Source organism: Rhamphochromis longiceps, linkage group LG12, assembly GCF_057381845.1.
Source record: "Rhamphochromis longiceps isolate RC_006_pf linkage group LG12, R_longiceps_female_GT1.1, whole genome shotgun sequence".
Classification (NCBI taxonomy): Eukaryota; Metazoa; Chordata; class Actinopteri; order Cichliformes; family Cichlidae; genus Rhamphochromis; species Rhamphochromis longiceps.
Window position 1 is genome coordinate 45,274,660 of NC_140568.1, and position 22,007 is coordinate 45,296,666.

Sequence of the window (22,007 nt, forward strand, 5' to 3'; positions counted from 1 at the left end):
GGAGGTGGCTGAGAGACTAAGGCGGCTCGCTGACAATCCACTGTCATGCTAACGTGACTGAATGCCATCAGCCTTAGAGACAGACTGAGGAGACTGGACATCCAAGGGACTGTGGACTAGAGCCACTGCTAATTCACATTGAATGAAGCCAACTGAGGGAGGTGCTTCTAATCAATATGCTTACCGACCTCCTCCCCTTGGTTTTCAGTGTAGGGCAAGTTGGCCATTAGGAATGTTGCTATTCTGGAAGCAGAACGTCTTTCTACTACTGTATTAGCAGACCATTGTCTTTAACATGACCTGTGCAACAAGACCACATGGTGAACTAAAGTGAATACTGAGCCAAAGAAGAGCATTGCATCATGCCTGCTTTGGCAGCCAATCTTACACTGACAAGATGCATCAACATAAGCAGAAAGAGCTCTCGACGAGGATGGGATTCGAACCCACGCGTGCACAGCACAATGGATTAGCAGTCCATCGCCTTAACCTCTCGGCCACCTCATCTGCCGCACACCGCTCTTTGCCAGTAGCATTGGGAATTGACGAGGGATAATGTGTGAGCTGATCGCTGGTGTATGGACGCAGGGAGATTGACTCCAGATCCCCGACGAGGGGCTGCGTAACACTTTGGTAGAAGCCTGGAGTGATGCTGGCTTCTTCTTTGAGCCTGTTCTTCTTGGGGGTTGCCAGAGTGGATCGTCTGCCTCCATCTCACCCTGCCCCTAGCATTCTCCTCTGTCACACCAACCCTCTGCATGTCCTACTTGGCTACGTCTATGAACGTTGTCTTTGGTCTTTCTCTTATTCTCCTGCCCAGCCGCTCCGTATTTAACACCCTTTTCCCAGTATATCTTATATCCCTCCTCTGCACATGTGCAAATCACCTCAGCCTTGCTGGCCTAACGTCGTCTGCAAACGGCTCAACCCCAGCTGTCCCTCGCACGTGGTCATTTCACATCTGTTCCATCCTGGACACTCCCAAGCAAAAGCTTATCATCTTCAACTCTGCAGACTCCATCTGTGCCACACATCAGAGCAGCTCTCACTACCATCTTCTAAAGCTTGCCTTTCGCACTTGCTGCTATCCTTGTGTGACAAATCACCCCTGAATTTGTTCTCCACCCACACCCAATGGATTGGCTACACGCATGGCTTTGGGTCTCCTCGCGGATGTCCAAAAGTGTCCTGGAGAATGCGGGTATCGATCCCGCTGCCTCTCACATGCAAAGCGAGCGCTCTACCATTTGAGCTAATTCCCCATTGAGGGTTGAGCGCTGCAGCTTCATCGTGCCATACGGAGCCTCAGCTCAGGTGGAACTAATCACAACACCCCCCTTTCAATGTTTTCTGGGCTTGTCAACTACAACAAGACCCTTTGGTGCAATCGTAACTCACACGAGACATTTCCGAGCGATTCAAGTCTGGGCCCTACGCAGTACGCCAGGAGAGTGTCACTGGAAGCCCCTTTCAGCTGCTTCTGGAGAAAAGAGATGTCAGACTGGGCCGGGGGACTCTTTGCTGCCATCGGCCAGTATTGTGAGGGTAAGAGGGGAGACAATCACTTCATATGGTCAAAGATTGATGAGGTTTGAAGCCAGCGTTAACATGGTAGTACCTGAAAGGTAGTGAGCGGAGAAGTGCAAATAAACCTGGGGTGTACAACATCAGGCCTCGAGGGCCGGTGTCCTGCAGGTTTTAGGTATAACCCTGGGTCAACACACCTGAATCAAATGATTAGTTCATTACCAGGCCTCTGGAGAACTTCAAGAAATGTTGAGGAGGTAATTTAGCCATTTGAATCCCCTATGATGGATCAAGAATACATCTGAAACCTGCAGGACACCGGCCCTCGAGGCCTGGAGTTCGACACCTGTGAAATAAAGATTTGCCAAAGGAAGCCACATGCATTCAATTGGGACACTGACTAGCAAAGTGTCAAATGGAGAATGCGGGCGTCGATCCCGCTACCTCTCGCATGCTAAGCGAGCGCTCTACCATTTGAGCTAACTCCCCTGTACCACATGTCTTACTTATTACAGGCTACACTTTGTCCATACTTGTTGTATGATCAAAATAGGGAAGGGGCACAAATCCTGAAATCTGCAAAGCGCCCAGGAGGTGGCTGAGAGACTAAGGCGGCTCGCTGACAATCCACTGTCATGCTAACGTGACTGAATGCCATCAGCCTTAGAGACAGACTGAGGAGACTGGACATCCAAGGGACTGTGGACTAGAGCCACTGCTAATTCACATTGAATGAAGCCAACTGAGGGAGGTGCTTCTAATCAATATGCTTACCGACCTCCTCCCCTTGGTTTTCAGTGTAGGGCAAGTTGGCCATTAGGAATGTTGCTATTCTGGAAGCAGAACGTCTTTCTACTACTGTATTAGCAGACCATTGTCTTTAACATGACCTGTGCAACAAGACCACATGGTGAACTAAAGTGAATACTGAGCCAAAGAAGAGCATTGCATCATGCCTGCTTTGGCAGCCAATCTTACACTGACAAGATGCATCAACATAAGCAGAAAGAGCTCTCGACGAGGATGGGATTCGAACCCACGCGTGCACAGCACAATGGATTAGCAGTCCATCGCCTTAACCTCTCGGCCACCTCATCTGCCGCACACCGCTCTTTGCCAGTAGCATTGGGAATTGACGAGGGATAATGTGTGAGCTGATCGCTGGTGTATGGACGCAGGGAGATTGACTCCAGATCCCCGACGAGGGGCTGCGTAACACTTTGGTAGAAGCCTGGAGTGATGCTGGCTTCTTCTTTGAGCCTGTTCTTCTTGGGGGTTGCCAGAGTGGATCGTCTGCCTCCATCTCACCCTGCCCCTAGCATTCTCCTCTGTCACACCAACCCTCTGCATGTCCTACTTGGCTACGTCTATGAACGTTGTCTTTGGTCTTTCTCTTATTCTCCTGCCCAGCCGCTCCGTATTTAACACCCTTTTCCCAGTATATCTTATATCCCTCCTCTGCACATGTGCAAATCACCTCAGCCTTGCTGGCCTAACGTCGTCTGCAAACGGCTCAACCCCAGCTGTCCCTCGCACGTGGTCATTTCACATCTGTTCCATCCTGGACACTCCCAAGCAAAAGCTTATCATCTTCAACTCTGCAGACTCCATCTGTGCCACACATCAGAGCAGCTCTCACTACCATCTTCTAAAGCTTGCCTTTCGCACTTGCTGCTATCCTTGTGTGACAAATCACCCCTGAATTTGTTCTCCACCCACACCCAATGGATTGGCTACACGCATGGCTTTGGGTCTCCTCGCGGATGTCCAAAAGTGTCCTGGAGAATGCGGGTATCGATCCCGCTGCCTCTCACATGCAAAGCGAGCGCTCTACCATTTGAGCTAATTCCCCATTGAGGGTTGAGCGCTGCAGCTTCATCGTGCCATACGGAGCCTCAGCTCAGGTGGAACTAATCACAACACCCCCCTTTCAATGTTTTCTGGGCTTGTCAACTACAACAAGACCCTTTGGTGCAATCGTAACTCACACGAGACATTTCCGAGCGATTCAAGTCTGGGCCCTACGCAGTACGCCAGGAGAGTGTCACTGGAAGCCCCTTTCAGCTGCTTCTGGAGAAAAGAGATGTCAGACTGGGCCGGGGGACTCTTTGCTGCCATCGGCCAGTATTGTGAGGGTAAGAGGGGAGACAATCACTTCATATGGTCAAAGATTGATGAGGTTTGAAGCCAGCGTTAACATGGTAGTACCTGAAAGGTAGTGAGCGGAGAAGTGCAAATAAACCTGGGGTGTACAACATCAGGCCTCGAGGGCCGGTGTCCTGCAGGTTTTAGGTATAACCCTGGGTCAACACACCTGAATCAAATGATTAGTTCATTACCAGGCCTCTGGAGAACTTCAAGAAATGTTGAGGAGGTAATTTAGCCATTTGAATCCCCTATGATGGATCAAGAATACATCTGAAACCTGCAGGACACCGGCCCTCGAGGCCTGGAGTTCGACACCTGTGAAATAAAGATTTGCCAAAGGAAGCCACATGCATTCAATTGGGACACTGACTAGCAAAGTGTCAAATGGAGAATGCGGGCGTCGATCCCGCTACCTCTCGCATGCTAAGCGAGCGCTCTACCATTTGAGCTAACTCCCCTGTACCACATGTCTTACTTATTACAGGCTACACTTTGTCCATACTTGTTGTATGATCAAAATAGGGAAGGGGCACAAATCCTGAAATCTGCAAAGCGCCCAGGAGGTGGCTGAGAGACTAAGGCGGCTCGCTGACAATCCACTGTCATGCTAACGTGACTGAATGCCATCAGCCTTAGAGACAGACTGAGGAGACTGGACATCCAAGGGACTGTGGACTAGAGCCACTGCTAATTCACATTGAATGAAGCCAACTGAGGGAGGTGCTTCTAATCAATATGCTTACCGACCTCCTCCCCTTGGTTTTCAGTGTAGGGCAAGTTGGCCATTAGGAATGTTGCTATTCTGGAAGCAGAACGTCTTTCTACTACTGTATTAGCAGACCATTGTCTTTAACATGACCTGTGCAACAAGACCACATGGTGAACTAAAGTGAATACTGAGCCAAAGAAGAGCATTGCATCATGCCTGCTTTGGCAGCCAATCTTACACTGACAAGATGCATCAACATAAGCAGAAAGAGCTCTCGACGAGGATGGGATTCGAACCCACGCGTGCACAGCACAATGGATTAGCAGTCCATCGCCTTAACCTCTCGGCCACCTCATCTGCCGCACACCGCTCTTTGCCAGTAGCATTGGGAATTGACGAGGGATAATGTGTGAGCTGATCGCTGGTGTATGGACGCAGGGAGATTGACTCCAGATCCCCGACGAGGGGCTGCGTAACACTTTGGTAGAAGCCTGGAGTGATGCTGGCTTCTTCTTTGAGCCTGTTCTTCTTGGGGGTTGCCAGAGTGGATCGTCTGCCTCCATCTCACCCTGCCCCTAGCATTCTCCTCTGTCACACCAACCCTCTGCATGTCCTACTTGGCTACGTCTATGAACGTTGTCTTTGGTCTTTCTCTTATTCTCCTGCCCAGCCGCTCCGTATTTAACACCCTTTTCCCAGTATATCTTATATCCCTCCTCTGCACATGTGCAAATCACCTCAGCCTTGCTGGCCTAACGTCGTCTGCAAACGGCTCAACCCCAGCTGTCCCTCGCACGTGGTCATTTCACATCTGTTCCATCCTGGACACTCCCAAGCAAAAGCTTATCATCTTCAACTCTGCAGACTCCATCTGTGCCACACATCAGAGCAGCTCTCACTACCATCTTCTAAAGCTTGCCTTTCGCACTTGCTGCTATCCTTGTGTGACAAATCACCCCTGAATTTGTTCTCCACCCACACCCAATGGATTGGCTACACGCATGGCTTTGGGTCTCCTCGCGGATGTCCAAAAGTGTCCTGGAGAATGCGGGTATCGATCCCGCTGCCTCTCACATGCAAAGCGAGCGCTCTACCATTTGAGCTAATTCCCCATTGAGGGTTGAGCGCTGCAGCTTCATCGTGCCATACGGAGCCTCAGCTCAGGTGGAACTAATCACAACACCCCCCTTTCAATGTTTTCTGGGCTTGTCAACTACAACAAGACCCTTTGGTGCAATCGTAACTCACACGAGACATTTCCGAGCGATTCAAGTCTGGGCCCTACGCAGTACGCCAGGAGAGTGTCACTGGAAGCCCCTTTCAGCTGCTTCTGGAGAAAAGAGATGTCAGACTGGGCCGGGGGACTCTTTGCTGCCATCGGCCAGTATTGTGAGGGTAAGAGGGGAGACAATCACTTCATATGGTCAAAGATTGATGAGGTTTGAAGCCAGCGTTAACATGGTAGTACCTGAAAGGTAGTGAGCGGAGAAGTGCAAATAAACCTGGGGTGTACAACATCAGGCCTCGAGGGCCGGTGTCCTGCAGGTTTTAGGTATAACCCTGGGTCAACACACCTGAATCAAATGATTAGTTCATTACCAGGCCTCTGGAGAACTTCAAGAAATGTTGAGGAGGTAATTTAGCCATTTGAATCCCCTATGATGGATCAAGAATACATCTGAAACCTGCAGGACACCGGCCCTCGAGGCCTGGAGTTCGACACCTGTGAAATAAAGATTTGCCAAAGGAAGCCACATGCATTCAATTGGGACACTGACTAGCAAAGTGTCAAATGGAGAATGCGGGCGTCGATCCCGCTACCTCTCGCATGCTAAGCGAGCGCTCTACCATTTGAGCTAACTCCCCTGTGCCACATGTCTTACTTATTACAGGCTACACTTTGTCCATACTTGTTGTATGATCAAAATAGGGAAGGGGCACAAATCCTGAAATCTGCAAAGCGCCCAGGAGGTGGCTGAGAGACTAAGGCGGCTCGCTGACAATCCACTGTCATGCTAACGTGACTGAATGCCATCAGCCTTAGAGACAGACTGAGGAGACTGGACATCCAAGGGACTGTGGACTAGAGCCACTGCTAATTCACATTGAATGAAGCCAACTGAGGGAGGTGCTTCTAATCAATATGCTTACCGACCTCCTCCCCTTGGTTTTCAGTGTAGGGCAAGTTGGCCATTAGGAATGTTGCTATTCTGGAAGCAGAACGTCTTTCTACTACTGTATTAGCAGACCATTGTCTTTAACATGACCTGTGCAACAAGACCACATGGTGAACTAAAGTGAATACTGAGCCAAAGAAGAGCATTGCATCATGCCTGCTTTGGCAGCCAATCTTACACTGACAAGATGCATCAACATAAGCAGAAAGAGCTCTCGACGAGGATGGGATTCGAACCCACGCGTGCACAGCACAATGGATTAGCAGTCCATCGCCTTAACCTCTCGGCCACCTCATCTGCCGCACACCGCTCTTTGCCAGTAGCATTGGGAATTGACGAGGGATAATGTGTGAGCTGATCGCTGGTGTATGGACGCAGGGAGATTGACTCCAGATCCCCGACGAGGGGCTGCGTAACACTTTGGTAGAAGCCTGGAGTGATGCTGGCTTCTTCTTTGAGCCTGTTCTTCTTGGGGGTTGCCAGAGTGGATCGTCTGCCTCCATCTCACCCTGCCCCTAGCATTCTCCTCTGTCACACCAACCCTCTGCATGTCCTACTTGGCTACGTCTATGAACGTTGTCTTTGGTCTTTCTCTTATTCTCCTGCCCAGCCGCTCCGTATTTAACACCCTTTTCCCAGTATATCTTATATCCCTCCTCTGCACATGTGCAAATCACCTCAGCCTTGCTGGCCTAACGTCGTCTGCAAACGGCTCAACCCCAGCTGTCCCTCGCACGTGGTCATTTCACATCTGTTCCATCCTGGACACTCCCAAGCAAAAGCTTATCATCTTCAACTCTGCAGACTCCATCTGTGCCACACATCAGAGCAGCTCTCACTACCATCTTCTAAAGCTTGCCTTTCGCACTTGCTGCTATCCTTGTGTGACAAATCACCCCTGAATTTGTTCTCCACCCACACCCAATGGATTGGCTACACGCATGGCTTTGGGTCTCCTCGCGGATGTCCAAAAGTGTCCTGGAGAACGCGGGTATCGATCCCGCTGCCTCTCACATGCAAAGCGAGCGCTCTACCATTTGAGCTAATTCCCCATTGAGGGTTGAGCGCTGCAGCTTCATCGTGCCATACGGAGCCTCAGCTCAGGTGGAACTAATCACAACACCCCCCTTTCAATGTTTTCTGGGCTTGTCAACTACAACAAGACCCTTTGGTGCAATCGTAACTCACACGAGACATTTCCGAGCGATTCAAGTCTGGGCCCTACGCAGTACGCCAGGAGAGTGTCACTGGAAGCCCCTTTCAGCTGCTTCTGGAGAAAAGAGATGTCAGACTGGGCCGGGGGACTCTTTGCTGCCATCGGCCAGTATTGTGAGGGTAAGAGGGGAGACAATCACTTCATATGGTCAAAGATTGATGAGGTTTGAAGCCAGCGTTAACATGGTAGTACCTGAAAGGTAGTGAGCGGAGAAGTGCAAATAAACCTGGGGTGTACAACATCAGGCCTCGAGGGCCGGTGTCCTGCAGGTTTTAGGTATAACCCTGGGTCAACACACCTGAATCAAATGATTAGTTCATTACCAGGCCTCTGGAGAACTTCAAGAAATGTTGAGGAGGTAATTTAGCCATTTGAATCCCCTATGATGGATCAAGAATACATCTGAAACCTGCAGGACACCGGCCCTCGAGGCCTGGAGTTCGACACCTGTGAAATAAAGATTTGCCAAAGGAAGCCACATGCATTCAATTGGGACACTGACTAGCAAAGTGTCAAATGGAGAATGCGGGCGTCGATCCCGCTACCTCTCGCATGCTAAGCGAGCGCTCTACCATTTGAGCTAACTCCCCTGTGCCACATGTCTTACTTATTACAGGCTACACTTTGTCCATACTTGTTGTATGATCAAAATAGGGAAGGGGCACAAATCCTGAAATCTGCAAAGCGCCCAGGAGGTGGCTGAGAGACTAAGGCGGCTCGCTGACAATCCACTGTCATGCTAACGTGACTGAATGCCATCAGCCTTAGAGACAGACTGAGGAGACTGGACATCCAAGGGACTGTGGACTAGAGCCACTGCTAATTCACATTGAATGAAGCCAACTGAGGGAGGTGCTTCTAATCAATATGCTTACCGACCTCCTCCCCTTGGTTTTCAGTGTAGGGCAAGTGGGCCATTAGGAATGTTGCTATTCTGGAAGCAGAACGTCTTTCTACTACTGTATTAGCAGACCATTGTCTTTAACATGACCTGTGCAACAAGACCACATGGTGAACTAAAGTGAATACTGAGCCAAAGAAGAGCATTGCATCATGCCTGCTTTGGCAGCCAATCTTACACTGACAAGATGCATCAACATAAGCAGAAAGAGCTCTCGACGAGGATGGGATTCGAACCCACGCGTGCACAGCACAATGGATTAGCAGTCCATCGCCTTAACCTCTCGGCCACCTCATCTGCCGCACACCGCTCTTTGCCAGTAGCATTGGGAATTGACGAGGGATAATGTGTGAGCTGATCGCTGGTGTATGGACGCAGGGAGATTGACTCCAGATCCCCGACGAGGGGCTGCGTAACACTTTGGTAGAAGCCTGGAGTGATGCTGGCTTCTTCTTTGAGCCTGTTCTTCTTGGGGGTTGCCAGAGTGGATCGTCTGCCTCCATCTCACCCTGCCCCTAGCATTCTCCTCTGTCACACCAACCCTCTGCATGTCCTACTTGGCTACGTCTATGAACGTTGTCTTTGGTCTTTCTCTTATTCTCCTGCCCAGCCGCTCCGTATTTAACACCCTTTTCCCAGTATATCTTATATCCCTCCTCTGCACATGTGCAAATCACCTCAGCCTTGCTGGCCTAACGTCGTCTGCAAACGGCTCAACCCCAGCTGTCCCTCGCACGTGGTCATTTCACATCTGTTCCATCCTGGACACTCCCAAGCAAAAGCTTATCATCTTCAACTCTGCAGACTCCATCTGTGCCACACATCAGAGCAGCTCTCACTACCATCTTCTAAAGCTTGCCTTTCGCACTTGCTGCTATCCTTGTGTGACAAATCACCCCTGAATTTGTTCTCCACCCACACCCAATGGATTGGCTACACGCATGGCTTTGGGTCTCCTCGCGGATGTCCAAAAGTGTCCTGGAGAACGCGGGTATCGATCCCGCTGCCTCTCACATGCAAAGCGAGCGCTCTACCATTTGAGCTAATTCCCCATTGAGGGTTGAGCGCTGCAGCTTCATCGTGCCATACGGAGCCTCAGCTCAGGTGGAACTAATCACAACACCCCCCTTTCAATGTTTTCTGGGCTTGTCAACTACAACAAGACCCTTTGGTGCAATCGTAACTCACACGAGACATTTCCGAGCGATTCAAGTCTGGGCCCTACGCAGTACGCCAGGAGAGTGTCACTGGAAGCCCCTTTCAGCTGCTTCTGGAGAAAAGAGATGTCAGACTGGGCCGGGGGACTCTTTGCTGCCATCGGCCAGTATTGTGAGGGTAAGAGGGGAGACAATCACTTCATATGGTCAAAGATTGATGAGGTTTGAAGCCAGCGTTAACATGGTAGTACCTGAAAGGTAGTGAGCGGAGAAGTGCAAATAAACCTGGGGTGTACAACATCAGGCCTCGAGGGCCGGTGTCCTGCAGGTTTTAGGTATAACCCTGGGTCAACACACCTGAATCAAATGATTAGTTCATTACCAGGCCTCTGGAGAACTTCAAGAAATGTTGAGGAGGTAATTTAGCCATTTGAATCCCCTATGATGGATCAAGAATACATCTGAAACCTGCAGGACACCGGCCCTCGAGGCCTGGAGTTCGACACCTGTGAAATAAAGATTTGCCAAAGGAAGCCACATGCATTCAATTGGGACACTGACTAGCAAAGTGTCAAATGGAGAATGCGGGCGTCGATCCCGCTACCTCTCGCATGCTAAGCGAGCGCTCTACCATTTGAGCTAACTCCCCTGTGCCACATGTCTTACTTATTACAGGCTACACTTTGTCCATACTTGTTGTATGATCAAAATAGGGAAGGGGCACAAATCCTGAAATCTGCAAAGCGCCCAGGAGGTGGCTGAGAGACTAAGGCGGCTCGCTGACAATCCACTGTCATGCTAACGTGACTGAATGCCATCAGCCTTAGAGACAGACTGAGGAGACTGGACATCCAAGGGACTGTGGACTAGAGCCACTGCTAATTCACATTGAATGAAGCCAACTGAGGGAGGTGCTTCTAATCAATATGCTTACCGACCTCCTCCCCTTGGTTTTCAGTGTAGGGCAAGTTGGCCATTAGGAATGTTGCTATTCTGGAAGCAGAACGTCTTTCTACTACTGTATTAGCAGACCATTGTCTTTAACATGACCTGTGCAACAAGACCACATGGTGAACTAAAGTGAATACTGAGCCAAAGAAGAGCATTGCATCATGCCTGCTTTGGCAGCCAATCTTACACTGACAAGATGCATCAACATAAGCAGAAAGAGCTCTCGACGAGGATGGGATTCGAACCCACGCGTGCACAGCACAATGGATTAGCAGTCCATCGCCTTAACCTCTCGGCCACCTCATCTGCCGCACACCGCTCTTTGCCAGTAGCATTGGGAATTGACGAGGGATAATGTGTGAGCTGATCGCTGGTGTATGGACGCAGGGAGATTGACTCCAGATCCCCGACGAGGGGCTGCGTAACACTTTGGTAGAAGCCTGGAGTGATGCTGGCTTCTTCTTTGAGCCTGTTCTTCTTGGGGGTTGCCAGAGTGGATCGTCTGCCTCCATCTCACCCTGCCCCTAGCATTCTCCTCTGTCACACCAACCCTCTGCATGTCCTACTTGGCTACGTCTATGAACGTTGTCTTTGGTCTTTCTCTTATTCTCCTGCCCAGCCGCTCCGTATTTAACACCCTTTTCCCAGTATATCTTATATCCCTCCTCTGCACATGTGCAAATCACCTCAGCCTTGCTGGCCTAACGTCGTCTGCAAACGGCTCAACCCCAGCTGTCCCTCGCACGTGGTCATTTCACATCTGTTCCATCCTGGACACTCCCAAGCAAAAGCTTATCATCTTCAACTCTGCAGACTCCATCTGTGCCACACATCAGAGCAGCTCTCACTACCATCTTCTAAAGCTTGCCTTTCGCACTTGCTGCTATCCTTGTGTGACAAATCACCCCTGAATTTGTTCTCCACCCACACCCAATGGATTGGCTACACGCATGGCTTTGGGTCTCCTCGCGGATGTCCAAAAGTGTCCTGGAGAACGCGGGTATCGATCCCGCTGCCTCTCACATGCAAAGCGAGCGCTCTACCATTTGAGCTAATTCCCCATTGAGGGTTGAGCGCTGCAGCTTCATCGTGCCATACGGAGCCTCAGCTCAGGTGGAACTAATCACAACACCCCCCTTTCAATGTTTTCTGGGCTTGTCAACTACAACAAGACCCTTTGGTGCAATCGTAACTCACACGAGACATTTCCGAGCGATTCAAGTCTGGGCCCTACGCAGTACGCCAGGAGAGTGTCACTGGAAGCCCCTTTCAGCTGCTTCTGGAGAAAAGAGATGTCAGACTGGGCCGGGGGACTCTTTGCTGCCATCGGCCAGTATTGTGAGGGTAAGAGGGGAGACAATCACTTCATATGGTCAAAGATTGATGAGGTTTGAAGCCAGCGTTAACATGGTAGTACCTGAAAGGTAGTGAGCGGAGAAGTGCAAATAAACCTGGGGTGTACAACATCAGGCCTCGAGGGCCGGTGTCCTGCAGGTTTTAGGTATAACCCTGGGTCAACACACCTGAATCAAATGATTAGTTCATTACCAGGCCTCTGGAGAACTTCAAGAAATGTTGAGGAGGTAATTTAGCCATTTGAATCCCCTATGATGGATCAAGAATACATCTGAAACCTGCAGGACACCGGCCCTCGAGGCCTGGAGTTCGACACCTGTGAAATAAAGATTTGCCAAAGGAAGCCACATGCATTCAATTGGGACACTGACTAGCAAAGTGTCAAATGGAGAATGCGGGCGTCGATCCCGCTACCTCTCGCATGCTAAGCGAGCGCTCTACCATTTGAGCTAACTCCCCTGTGCCACATGTCTTACTTATTACAGGCTACACTTTGTCCATACTTGTTGTATGATCAAAATAGGGAAGGGGCACAAATCCTGAAATCTGCAAAGCGCCCAGGAGGTGGCTGAGAGACTAAGGCGGCTCGCTGACAATCCACTGTCATGCTAACGTGACTGAATGCCATCAGCCTTAGAGACAGACTGAGGAGACTGGACATCCAAGGGACTGTGGACTAGAGCCACTGCTAATTCACATTGAATGAAGCCAACTGAGGGAGGTGCTTCTAATCAATATGCTTACCGACCTCCTCCCCTTGGTTTTCAGTGTAGGGCAAGTTGGCCATTAGGAATGTTGCTATTCTGGAAGCAGAACGTCTTTCTACTACTGTATTAGCAGACCATTGTCTTTAACATGACCTGTGCAACAAGACCACATGGTGAACTAAAGTGAATACTGAGCCAAAGAAGAGCATTGCATCATGCCTGCTTTGGCAGCCAATCTTACACTGACAAGATGCATCAACATAAGCAGAAAGAGCTCTCGACGAGGATGGGATTCGAACCCACGCGTGCACAGCACAATGGATTAGCAGTCCATCGCCTTAACCTCTCGGCCACCTCATCTGCCGCACACCGCTCTTTGCCAGTAGCATTGGGAATTGACGAGGGATAATGTGTGAGCTGATCGCTGGTGTATGGACGCAGGGAGATTGACTCCAGATCCCCGACGAGGGGCTGCGTAACACTTTGGTAGAAGCCTGGAGTGATGCTGGCTTCTTCTTTGAGCCTGTTCTTCTTGGGGGTTGCCAGAGTGGATCGTCTGCCTCCATCTCACCCTGCCCCTAGCATTCTCCTCTGTCACACCAACCCTCTGCATGTCCTACTTGGCTACGTCTATGAACGTTGTCTTTGGTCTTTCTCTTATTCTCCTGCCCAGCCGCTCCGTATTTAACACCCTTTTCCCAGTATATCTTATATCCCTCCTCTGCACATGTGCAAATCACCTCAGCCTTGCTGGCCTAACGTCGTCTGCAAACGGCTCAACCCCAGCTGTCCCTCGCACGTGGTCATTTCACATCTGTTCCATCCTGGACACTCCCAAGCAAAAGCTTATCATCTTCAACTCTGCAGACTCCATCTGTGCCACACATCAGAGCAGCTCTCACTACCATCTTCTAAAGCTTGCCTTTCGCACTTGCTGCTATCCTTGTGTGACAAATCACCCCTGAATTTGTTCTCCACCCACACCCAATGGATTGGCTACACGCATGGCTTTGGGTCTCCTCGCGGATGTCCAAAAGTGTCCTGGAGAATGCGGGTATCGATCCCGCTGCCTCTCACATGCAAAGCGAGCGCTCTACCATTTGAGCTAATTCCCCATTGAGGGTTGAGCGCTGCAGCTTCATCGTGCCATACGGAGCCTCAGCTCAGGTGGAACTAATCACAACACCCCCCTTTCAATGTTTTCTGGGCTTGTCAACTACAACAAGACCCTTTGGTGCAATCGTAACTCACACGAGACATTTCCGAGCGATTCAAGTCTGGGCCCTACGCAGTACGCCAGGAGAGTGTCACTGGAAGCCCCTTTCAGCTGCTTCTGGAGAAAAGAGATGTCAGACTGGGCCGGGGGACTCTTTGCTGCCATCGGCCAGTATTGTGAGGGTAAGAGGGGAGACAATCACTTCATATGGTCAAAGATTGATGAGGTTTGAAGCCAGCGTTAACATGGTAGTACCTGAAAGGTAGTGAGCGGAGAAGTGCAAATAAACCTGGGGTGTACAACATCAGGCCTCGAGGGCCGGTGTCCTGCAGGTTTTAGGTATAACCCTGGGTCAACACACCTGAATCAAATGATTAGTTCATTACCAGGCCTCTGGAGAACTTCAAGAAATGTTGAGGAGGTAATTTAGCCATTTGAATCCCCTATGATGGATCAAGAATACATCTGAAACCTGCAGGACACCGGCCCTCGAGGCCTGGAGTTCGACACCTGTGAAATAAAGATTTGCCAAAGGAAGCCACATGCATTCAATTGGGACACTGACTAGCAAAGTGTCAAATGGAGAATGCGGGCGTCGATCCCGCTACCTCTCGCATGCTAAGCGAGCGCTCTACCATTTGAGCTAACTCCCCTGTGCCACATGTCTTACTTATTACAGGCTACACTTTGTCCATACTTGTTGTATGATCAAAATAGGGAAGGGGCACAAATCCTGAAATCTGCAAAGCGCCCAGGAGGTGGCTGAGAGACTAAGGCGGCTCGCTGACAATCCACTGTCATGCTAACGTGACTGAATGCCATCAGCCTTAGAGACAGACTGAGGAGACTGGACATCCAAGGGACTGTGGACTAGAGCCACTGCTAATTCACATTGAATGAAGCCAACTGAGGGAGGTGCTTCTAATCAATATGCTTACCGACCTCCTCCCCTTGGTTTTCAGTGTAGGGCAAGTTGGCCATTAGGAATGTTGCTATTCTGGAAGCAGAACGTCTTTCTACTACTGTATTAGCAGACCATTGTCTTTAACATGACCTGTGCAACAAGACCACATGGTGAACTAAAGTGAATACTGAGCCAAAGAAGAGCATTGCATCATGCCTGCTTTGGCAGCCAATCTTACACTGACAAGATGCATCAACATAAGCAGAAAGAGCTCTCGACGAGGATGGGATTCGAACCCACGCGTGCACAGCACAATGGATTAGCAGTCCATCGCCTTAACCTCTCGGCCACCTCATCTGCCGCACACCGCTCTTTGCCAGTAGCATTGGGAATTGACGAGGGATAATGTGTGAGCTGATCGCTGGTGTATGGACGCAGGGAGATTGACTCCAGATCCCCGACGAGGGGCTGCGTAACACTTTGGTAGAAGCCTGGAGTGATGCTGGCTTCTTCTTTGAGCCTGTTCTTCTTGGGGGTTGCCAGAGTGGATCGTCTGCCTCCATCTCACCCTGCCCCTAGCATTCTCCTCTGTCACACCAACCCTCTGCATGTCCTACTTGGCTACGTCTATGAACGTTGTCTTTGGTCTTTCTCTTATTCTCCTGCCCAGCCGCTCCGTATTTAACACCCTTTTCCCAGTATATCTTATATCCCTCCTCTGCACATGTGCAAATCACCTCAGCCTTGCTGGCCTAACGTCGTCTGCAAACGGCTCAACCCCAGCTGTCCCTCGCACGTGGTCATTTCACATCTGTTCCATCCTGGACACTCCCAAGCAAAAGCTTATCATCTTCAACTCTGCAGACTCCATCTGTGCCACACATCAGAGCAGCTCTCACTACCATCTTCTAAAGCTTGCCTTTCGCACTTGCTGCTATCCTTGTGTGACAAATCACCCCTGAATTTGTTCTCCACCCACACCCAATGGATTGGCTACACGCATGGCTTTGGGTCTCCTCGCGGATGTCCAAAAGTGTCCTGGAGAATGCGGGTATCGATCCCGCTGCCTCTCACATGCAAAGCGAGCGCTCTACCATTTGAGCTAATTCCCCATTGAGGGTTGAGCGCTGCAGCTTCATCGTGCCATACGGAGCCTCAGCTCAGGTGGAACTAATCACAACACCCCCCTTTCAATGTTTTCTGGGCATGTCAACTACAACAAGACCCTTTGGTGCAATCGTAACTCACACGAGACATTTCCGAGCGATTCAAGTCTGGGCCCTACGCAGTACGCCAGGAGAGTGTCACTGGAAGCCCCTTTCAGCTGCTTCTGGAGAAAAGAGATGTCAGACTGGGCCGGGGGACTCTTTGCTGCCATCGGCCAGTATTGTGAGGGTAAGAGGGGAGACAATCACTTCATATGGTCAAAGATTGATGAGGTTTGAAGCCAGCGTTAACATGGTAGTACCTGAAAGGTAGTGAGCGGAGAAGTGCAAATAAACCTGGGGTGTACAACATCAGGCCTCGAGGGCCGGTGTCCTGCAGGTTTTAGGTATAACCCTGGGTCAACACACCTGAATCAAATGATTAGTTCATTACCAGGCCTCTGGAGAACTTCAAGAAATGTTGAGGAGGTAATTTAGCCATTTGAATCCCCTATGATGGATCAAGAATACATCTGAAACCTGCAGGACACCGGCCCTCGAGGCCTGGAGTTCGACACCTGTGAAATAAAGATTTGCCAAAGGAAGCCACATGCATTCAATTGGGACACTGACTAGCAAAGTGTCAAATGGAGAATGCGGGCGTCGATCCCGCTACCTCTCGCATGCTAAGCGAGCGCTCTACCATTTGAGCTAACTCCCCTGTGCCACATGTCTTACTTATTACAGGCTACACTTTGTCCATACTTGTTGTATGATCAAAATAGCGAAGGGGCACAAATCCTGAAATCTGCAAAGCGCCCAGGAGGTGGCTGAGAGACTAAGGCGGCTCGCTGACAATCCACTGTCATGCTAACGTGACTGAATGCCATCAGCCTTAGAGACAGACTGAGGAGACTGGACATCCAAGGGACTGTGGACTAGAGCCACTGCTAATTCACATTGAATGAAGCCAACTGAGGGAGGTGCTTCTAATCAATATGCTTACCGACCTCCTCCCCTTGGTTTTCAGTGTAGGGCAAGTTGGCCATTAGGAATGTTGCTATTCTGGAAGCAGAACGTCTTTCTACTACTGTATTAGCAGACCATTGTCTTTAACATGACCTGTGCAACAAGACCACATGGTGAACTAAAGTGAATACTGAGCCAAAGAAGAGCATTGCATCATGCCTGCTTTGGCAGCCAATCTTACACTGACAAGATGCATCAACATAAGCAGAAAGAGCTCTCGACGAGGATGGGATTCAAACCCACGCGTGCACAGCACAATGGATTAGCAGTCCATCGCCTTAACCTCTCGGCCACCTCATCTGCCGCACACCGCTCTTTGCCAGTAGCATTGGGAATTGACGAGGGATAATGTGTGAGCTGATCGCTGGTGTATGGACGCAGGGAGATTGACTCCAGATCCCCGACGAGGGGCTGCGTAACACTTTGGTAGAAGCCTGGAGTGATGCTGGCTTCTTCTTTGAGCCTGTTCTTCTTGGGGGTTGCCAGAGTGGATCGTCTGCCTCCATCTCACCCTGCCCCTAGCATTCTCCTCTGTCACACCAACCCTCTGCATGTCCTACTTGGCTACGTCTATGAACGTTGTCTTTGGTCTTTCTCTTATTCTCCTGCCCAGCCGCTCCGTATTTAACACCCTTTTCCCAGTATATCTTATATCCCTCCTCTGCACATGTGCAAATCACCTCAGCCTTGCTGGCCTAACGTCGTCTGCAAACGGCTCAACCCCAGCTGTCCCTCGCACGTGGTCATTTCACATCTGTTCCATCCTGGACACTCCCAAGCAAAAGCTTATCATCTTCAACTCTGCAGACTCCATCTGTGCCACACATCAGAGCAGCTCTCACTACCATCTTCTAAAGCTTGCCTTTCGCACTTGCTGCTATCCTTGTGTGACAAATCACCCCTGAATTTGTTCTCCACCCACACCCAATGGATTGGCTACACGCATGGCTTTGGGTCTCCTCGCGGATGTCCAAAAGTGTCCTGGAGAATGCGGGTATCGATCCCGCTGCCTCTCACATGCAAAGCGAGCGCTCTACCATTTGAGCTAATTCCCCATTGAGGGTTGAGCGCTGCAGCTTCATCGTGCCATACGGAGCCTCAGCTCAGGTGGAACTAATCACAACACCCCCCTTTCAATGTTTTCTGGGCATGTCAACTACAACAAGACCCTTTGGTGCAATCGTAACTCACACGAGACATTTCCGAGCGATTCAAGTCTGGGCCCTACGCAGTACGCCAGGAGAGTGTCACTGGAAGCCCCTTTCAGCTGCTTCTGGAGAAAAGAGATGTCAGACTGGGCCGGGGGACTCTTTGCTGCCATCGGCCAGTATTGTGAGGGTAAGAGGGGAGACAATCACTTCATATGGTCAAAGATTGATGAGGTTTGAAGCCAGCGTTAACATGGTAGTACCTGAAAGGTAGTGAGCGGAGAAGTGCAAATAAACCTGGGGTGTACAACATCAGGCCTCGAGGGCCGGTGTCCTGCAGGTTTTAGGTATAACCCTGGGTCAACACACCTGAATCAAATGATTAGTTCATTACCAGGCCTCTGGAGAACTTCAAGAAATGTTGAGGAGGTAATTTAGCCATTTGAATCCCCTATGATGGATCAAGAATACATCTGAAACCTGCAGGACACCGGCCCTCGAGGCCTGGAGTTCGACACCTGTGAAATAAAGATTTGCCAAAGGAAGCCACATGCATTCAATTGGGACACTGACTAGCAAAGTGTCAAATGGAGAATGCGGGCGTCGATCCCGCTACCTCTCGCATGCTAAGCGAGCGCTCTACCATTTGAGCTAACTCCCCTGTGCCACATGTCTTACTTATTACAGGCTACACTTTGTCCATACTTGTTGTATGATCAAAATAGGGAAGGGGCACAAATCCTGAAATCTGCAAAGCGCCCAGGAGGTGGCTGAGAGACTAAGGCGGCTCGCTGACAATCCACTGTCATGCTAACGTGACTGAATGCCATCAGCCTTAGAGACAGACTGAGGAGACTGGACATCCAAGGGACTGTGGACTAGAGCCACTGCTAATTCACATTGAATGAAGCCAACTGAGGGAGGTGCTTCTAATCAATATGCTTACCGACCTCCTCCCCTTGGTTTTCAGTGTAGGGCAAGTTGGCCATTAGGAATGTTGCTATTCTGGAAGCAGAACGTCTTTCTACTACTGTATTAGCAGACCATTGTCTTTAACATGACCTGTGCAACAAGACCACATGGTGAACTAAAGTGAATACTGAGCCAAAGAAGAGCATTGCATCATGCCTGCTTTGGCAGCCAATCTTACACTGACAAGATGCATCAACATAAGCAGAAAGAGCTCTCGACGAGGATGGGATTCGAACCCACGCGTGCACAGCACAATGGATTAGCAGTCCATCGCCTTAACCTCTCGGCCACCTCATCTGCCGCACACCGCTCTTTGCCAGTAGCATTGGGAATTGACGAGGGATAATGTGTGAGCTGATCGCTGGTGTATGGACGCAGGGAGATTGACTCCAGATCCCCGACGAGGGGCTGCGTAACACTTTGGTAGAAGCCTGGAGTGATGCTGGCTTCTTCTTTGAGCCTGTTCTTCTTGGGGGTTGCCAGAGTGGATCGTCTGCCTCCATCTCACCCTGCCCCTAGCATTCTCCTCTGTCACACCAACCCTCTGCATGTCCTACTTGGCTACGTCTATGAACGTTGTCTTTGGTCTTTCTCTTATTCTCCTGCCCAGCCGCTCCGTATTTAACACCCTTTTCCCAGTATATCTTATATCCCTCCTCTGCACATGTGCAAATCACCTCAGCCTTGCTGGCCTAACGTCGTCTGCAAACGGCTCAACCCCAGCTGTCCCTCGCACGTGGTCATTTCACATCTGTTCCATCCTGGACACTCCCAAGCAAAAGCTTATCATCTTCAACTCTGCAGACTCCATCTGTGCCACACATCAGAGCAGCTCTCACTACCATCTTCTAAAGCTTGCCTTTCGCACTTGCTGCTATCCTTGTGTGACAAATCACCCCTGAATTTGTTCTCCACCCACACCCAATGGATTGGCTACACGCATGGCTTTGGGTCTCCTCGCGGATGTCCAAAAGTGTCCTGGAGAATGCGGGTATCGATCCCGCTGCCTCTCACATGCAAAGCGAGCGCTCTACCATTTGAGCTAATTCCCCATTGAGGGTTGAGCGCTGCAGCTTCATCGTGCCATACGGAGCCTCAGCTCAGGTGGAACTAATCACAACACCCCCCTTTCAATGTTTTCTGGGCATGTCAACTACAACAAGACCCTTTGGTGCAATCGTAACTCACACGAGACATTTCCGAGCGATTCAAGTCTGGGCCCTACGCAGTACGCCAGGAGAGTGTCACTGGAAGCCCCTTTCAGCTGCTTCTGGAGAAAAGAGATGTCAGACTGGGCCGGGGGACTCTTTGCTGCCATCGGCCAGTATTGTGAGGGTAAGAGGGGAGACAATCACTTCATATGGTCAAAGATTGATGAGGTTTGAAGCCAGCGTTAACATGGTAGTACCTGAAAGGTAGTGAGCGGAGAAGTGCAAATAAACCTGGGGTGTACAACATCAGGCCTCGAGGGCCGGTGTCCTGCAGGTTTTAGGTATAACCCTGGGTCAACACACCTGAATCAAATGATTAGTTCATTACCAGGCCTCTGGAGAACTTCAAGAAATGTTGAGGAGGTAATTTAGCCATTTGAATCCCCTATGATGGATCAAGAATACATCTGAAACCTGCAGGACACCGGCCCTCGAGGCCTGGAGTTCGACACCTGTGAAATAAAGATTTGCCAAAGGAAGCCACATGCATTCAATTGGGACACTGACTAGCAAAGTGTCAAATGGAGAATGCGGGCGTCGATCCCGCTACCTCTCGCATGCTAAGCGAGCGCTCTACCATTTGAGCTAACTCCCCTGTGCCACATGTCTTACTTATTACAGGCTACACTTTGTCCATACTTGTTGTATGATCAAAATAGGGAAGGGGCACAAATCCTGAAATCTGCAAAGCGCCCAGGAGGTGGCTGAGAGACTAAGGCGGCTCGCTGACAATCCACTGTCATGCTAACGTGACTGAATGCCATCAGCCTTAGAGACAGACTGAGGAGACTGGACATCCAAGGGACTGTGGACTAGAGCCACTGCTAATTCACATTGAATGAAGCCAACTGAGGGAGGTGCTTCTAATCAATATGCTTACCGACCTCCTCCCCTTGGTTTTCAGTGTAGGGCAAGTTGGCCATTAGGAATGTTGCTATTCTGGAAGCAGAACGTCTTTCTACTACTGTATTAGCAGACCATTGTCTTTAACATGACCTGTGCAACAAGACCACATGGTGAACTAAAGTGAATACTGAGCCAAAGAAGAGCATTGCATCATGCCTGCTTTGGCAGCCAATCTTACACTGACAAGATGCATCAACATAAGCAGAAAGAGCTCTCGACGAGGATGGGATTCGAACCCACGCGTGCACAGCACAATGGATTAGCAGTCCATCGCCTTAACCTCTCGGCCACCTCATCTGCCGCACACCGCTCTTTGCCAGTAGCATTGGGAATTGACGAGGGATAATGTGTGAGCTGATCGCTGGTGTATGGACGCAGGGAGATTGACTCCAGATCCCCGACGAGGGGCTGCGTAACACTTTGGTAGAAGCCTGGAGTGATGCTGGCTTCTTCTTTGAGCCTGTTCTTCTTGGGGGTTGCCAGAGTGGATCGTCTGCCTCCATCTCACCCTGCCCCTAGCATTCTCCTCTGTCACACCAACCCTCTGCATGTCCTACTTGGCTACGTCTATGAACGTTGTCTTTGGTCTTTCTCTTATTCTCCTGCCCAGCCGCTCCGTATTTAACA

General features: G+C 50.1%; 28 non-coding genes across 28 annotated transcripts; all 28 read right to left on the reverse strand.

Moving 5' to 3' along the window:
* Nucleotides 1–425: 425 nt before the first annotated feature.
* trnas-gcu (transfer RNA serine (anticodon GCU)) lies at nt 426–507 on the reverse strand. Its single transcript has one exon. It is a non-coding gene; the product is annotated as a tRNA-Ser (tRNA).
* Nucleotides 508–1,189: 682 nt separating this feature from the next.
* On the reverse strand, nt 1,190–1,262 carry trnaa-ugc (transfer RNA alanine (anticodon UGC)). Its single transcript has one exon. It is a non-coding gene; the product is annotated as a tRNA-Ala (tRNA).
* Nucleotides 1,263–1,943: 681 nt separating this feature from the next.
* trnaa-agc (transfer RNA alanine (anticodon AGC)) lies at nt 1,944–2,016 on the reverse strand. Its single transcript has one exon. It is a non-coding gene; the product is annotated as a tRNA-Ala (tRNA).
* A 526-nt stretch (nt 2,017–2,542) lies between these two features.
* On the reverse strand, nt 2,543–2,624 carry trnas-gcu (transfer RNA serine (anticodon GCU)). The gene has a single exon. It is a non-coding gene; the product is annotated as a tRNA-Ser (tRNA).
* Nucleotides 2,625–3,306: 682 nt separating this feature from the next.
* Nucleotides 3,307–3,379, reverse strand: trnaa-ugc (transfer RNA alanine (anticodon UGC)). Its single transcript has one exon. It is a non-coding gene; the product is annotated as a tRNA-Ala (tRNA).
* A 681-nt stretch (nt 3,380–4,060) lies between these two features.
* trnaa-agc (transfer RNA alanine (anticodon AGC)) lies at nt 4,061–4,133 on the reverse strand. The gene has a single exon. It is a non-coding gene; the product is annotated as a tRNA-Ala (tRNA).
* Nucleotides 4,134–4,659: 526 nt separating this feature from the next.
* Nucleotides 4,660–4,741, reverse strand: trnas-gcu (transfer RNA serine (anticodon GCU)). The gene has a single exon. It is a non-coding gene; the product is annotated as a tRNA-Ser (tRNA).
* A 682-nt stretch (nt 4,742–5,423) lies between these two features.
* trnaa-ugc (transfer RNA alanine (anticodon UGC)) lies at nt 5,424–5,496 on the reverse strand. Its single transcript has one exon. It is a non-coding gene; the product is annotated as a tRNA-Ala (tRNA).
* Nucleotides 5,497–6,177: 681 nt separating this feature from the next.
* trnaa-agc (transfer RNA alanine (anticodon AGC)) lies at nt 6,178–6,250 on the reverse strand. The gene has a single exon. It is a non-coding gene; the product is annotated as a tRNA-Ala (tRNA).
* Nucleotides 6,251–6,776: 526 nt separating this feature from the next.
* Nucleotides 6,777–6,858, reverse strand: trnas-gcu (transfer RNA serine (anticodon GCU)). Its single transcript has one exon. It is a non-coding gene; the product is annotated as a tRNA-Ser (tRNA).
* Nucleotides 6,859–8,294: 1,436 nt separating this feature from the next.
* On the reverse strand, nt 8,295–8,367 carry trnaa-agc (transfer RNA alanine (anticodon AGC)). Its single transcript has one exon. It is a non-coding gene; the product is annotated as a tRNA-Ala (tRNA).
* Nucleotides 8,368–8,893: 526 nt separating this feature from the next.
* trnas-gcu (transfer RNA serine (anticodon GCU)) lies at nt 8,894–8,975 on the reverse strand. Its single transcript has one exon. It is a non-coding gene; the product is annotated as a tRNA-Ser (tRNA).
* Nucleotides 8,976–10,411: 1,436 nt separating this feature from the next.
* On the reverse strand, nt 10,412–10,484 carry trnaa-agc (transfer RNA alanine (anticodon AGC)). Its single transcript has one exon. It is a non-coding gene; the product is annotated as a tRNA-Ala (tRNA).
* A 526-nt stretch (nt 10,485–11,010) lies between these two features.
* trnas-gcu (transfer RNA serine (anticodon GCU)) lies at nt 11,011–11,092 on the reverse strand. Its single transcript has one exon. It is a non-coding gene; the product is annotated as a tRNA-Ser (tRNA).
* A 1,436-nt stretch (nt 11,093–12,528) lies between these two features.
* Nucleotides 12,529–12,601, reverse strand: trnaa-agc (transfer RNA alanine (anticodon AGC)). The gene has a single exon. It is a non-coding gene; the product is annotated as a tRNA-Ala (tRNA).
* A 526-nt stretch (nt 12,602–13,127) lies between these two features.
* Nucleotides 13,128–13,209, reverse strand: trnas-gcu (transfer RNA serine (anticodon GCU)). Its single transcript has one exon. It is a non-coding gene; the product is annotated as a tRNA-Ser (tRNA).
* A 682-nt stretch (nt 13,210–13,891) lies between these two features.
* trnaa-ugc (transfer RNA alanine (anticodon UGC)) lies at nt 13,892–13,964 on the reverse strand. Its single transcript has one exon. It is a non-coding gene; the product is annotated as a tRNA-Ala (tRNA).
* Nucleotides 13,965–14,645: 681 nt separating this feature from the next.
* trnaa-agc (transfer RNA alanine (anticodon AGC)) lies at nt 14,646–14,718 on the reverse strand. Its single transcript has one exon. It is a non-coding gene; the product is annotated as a tRNA-Ala (tRNA).
* A 526-nt stretch (nt 14,719–15,244) lies between these two features.
* Nucleotides 15,245–15,326, reverse strand: trnas-gcu (transfer RNA serine (anticodon GCU)). Its single transcript has one exon. It is a non-coding gene; the product is annotated as a tRNA-Ser (tRNA).
* Nucleotides 15,327–16,008: 682 nt separating this feature from the next.
* trnaa-ugc (transfer RNA alanine (anticodon UGC)) lies at nt 16,009–16,081 on the reverse strand. Its single transcript has one exon. It is a non-coding gene; the product is annotated as a tRNA-Ala (tRNA).
* Nucleotides 16,082–16,762: 681 nt separating this feature from the next.
* Nucleotides 16,763–16,835, reverse strand: trnaa-agc (transfer RNA alanine (anticodon AGC)). The gene has a single exon. It is a non-coding gene; the product is annotated as a tRNA-Ala (tRNA).
* Nucleotides 16,836–17,361: 526 nt separating this feature from the next.
* Nucleotides 17,362–17,443, reverse strand: trnas-gcu (transfer RNA serine (anticodon GCU)). Its single transcript has one exon. It is a non-coding gene; the product is annotated as a tRNA-Ser (tRNA).
* A 682-nt stretch (nt 17,444–18,125) lies between these two features.
* trnaa-ugc (transfer RNA alanine (anticodon UGC)) lies at nt 18,126–18,198 on the reverse strand. Its single transcript has one exon. It is a non-coding gene; the product is annotated as a tRNA-Ala (tRNA).
* Nucleotides 18,199–18,879: 681 nt separating this feature from the next.
* Nucleotides 18,880–18,952, reverse strand: trnaa-agc (transfer RNA alanine (anticodon AGC)). The gene has a single exon. It is a non-coding gene; the product is annotated as a tRNA-Ala (tRNA).
* Nucleotides 18,953–19,478: 526 nt separating this feature from the next.
* On the reverse strand, nt 19,479–19,560 carry trnas-gcu (transfer RNA serine (anticodon GCU)). Its single transcript has one exon. It is a non-coding gene; the product is annotated as a tRNA-Ser (tRNA).
* Nucleotides 19,561–20,242: 682 nt separating this feature from the next.
* trnaa-ugc (transfer RNA alanine (anticodon UGC)) lies at nt 20,243–20,315 on the reverse strand. Its single transcript has one exon. It is a non-coding gene; the product is annotated as a tRNA-Ala (tRNA).
* A 681-nt stretch (nt 20,316–20,996) lies between these two features.
* Nucleotides 20,997–21,069, reverse strand: trnaa-agc (transfer RNA alanine (anticodon AGC)). Its single transcript has one exon. It is a non-coding gene; the product is annotated as a tRNA-Ala (tRNA).
* Nucleotides 21,070–21,595: 526 nt separating this feature from the next.
* Nucleotides 21,596–21,677, reverse strand: trnas-gcu (transfer RNA serine (anticodon GCU)). The gene has a single exon. It is a non-coding gene; the product is annotated as a tRNA-Ser (tRNA).
* Between the last annotated feature and the right edge of the window lie 330 nt (nt 21,678–22,007).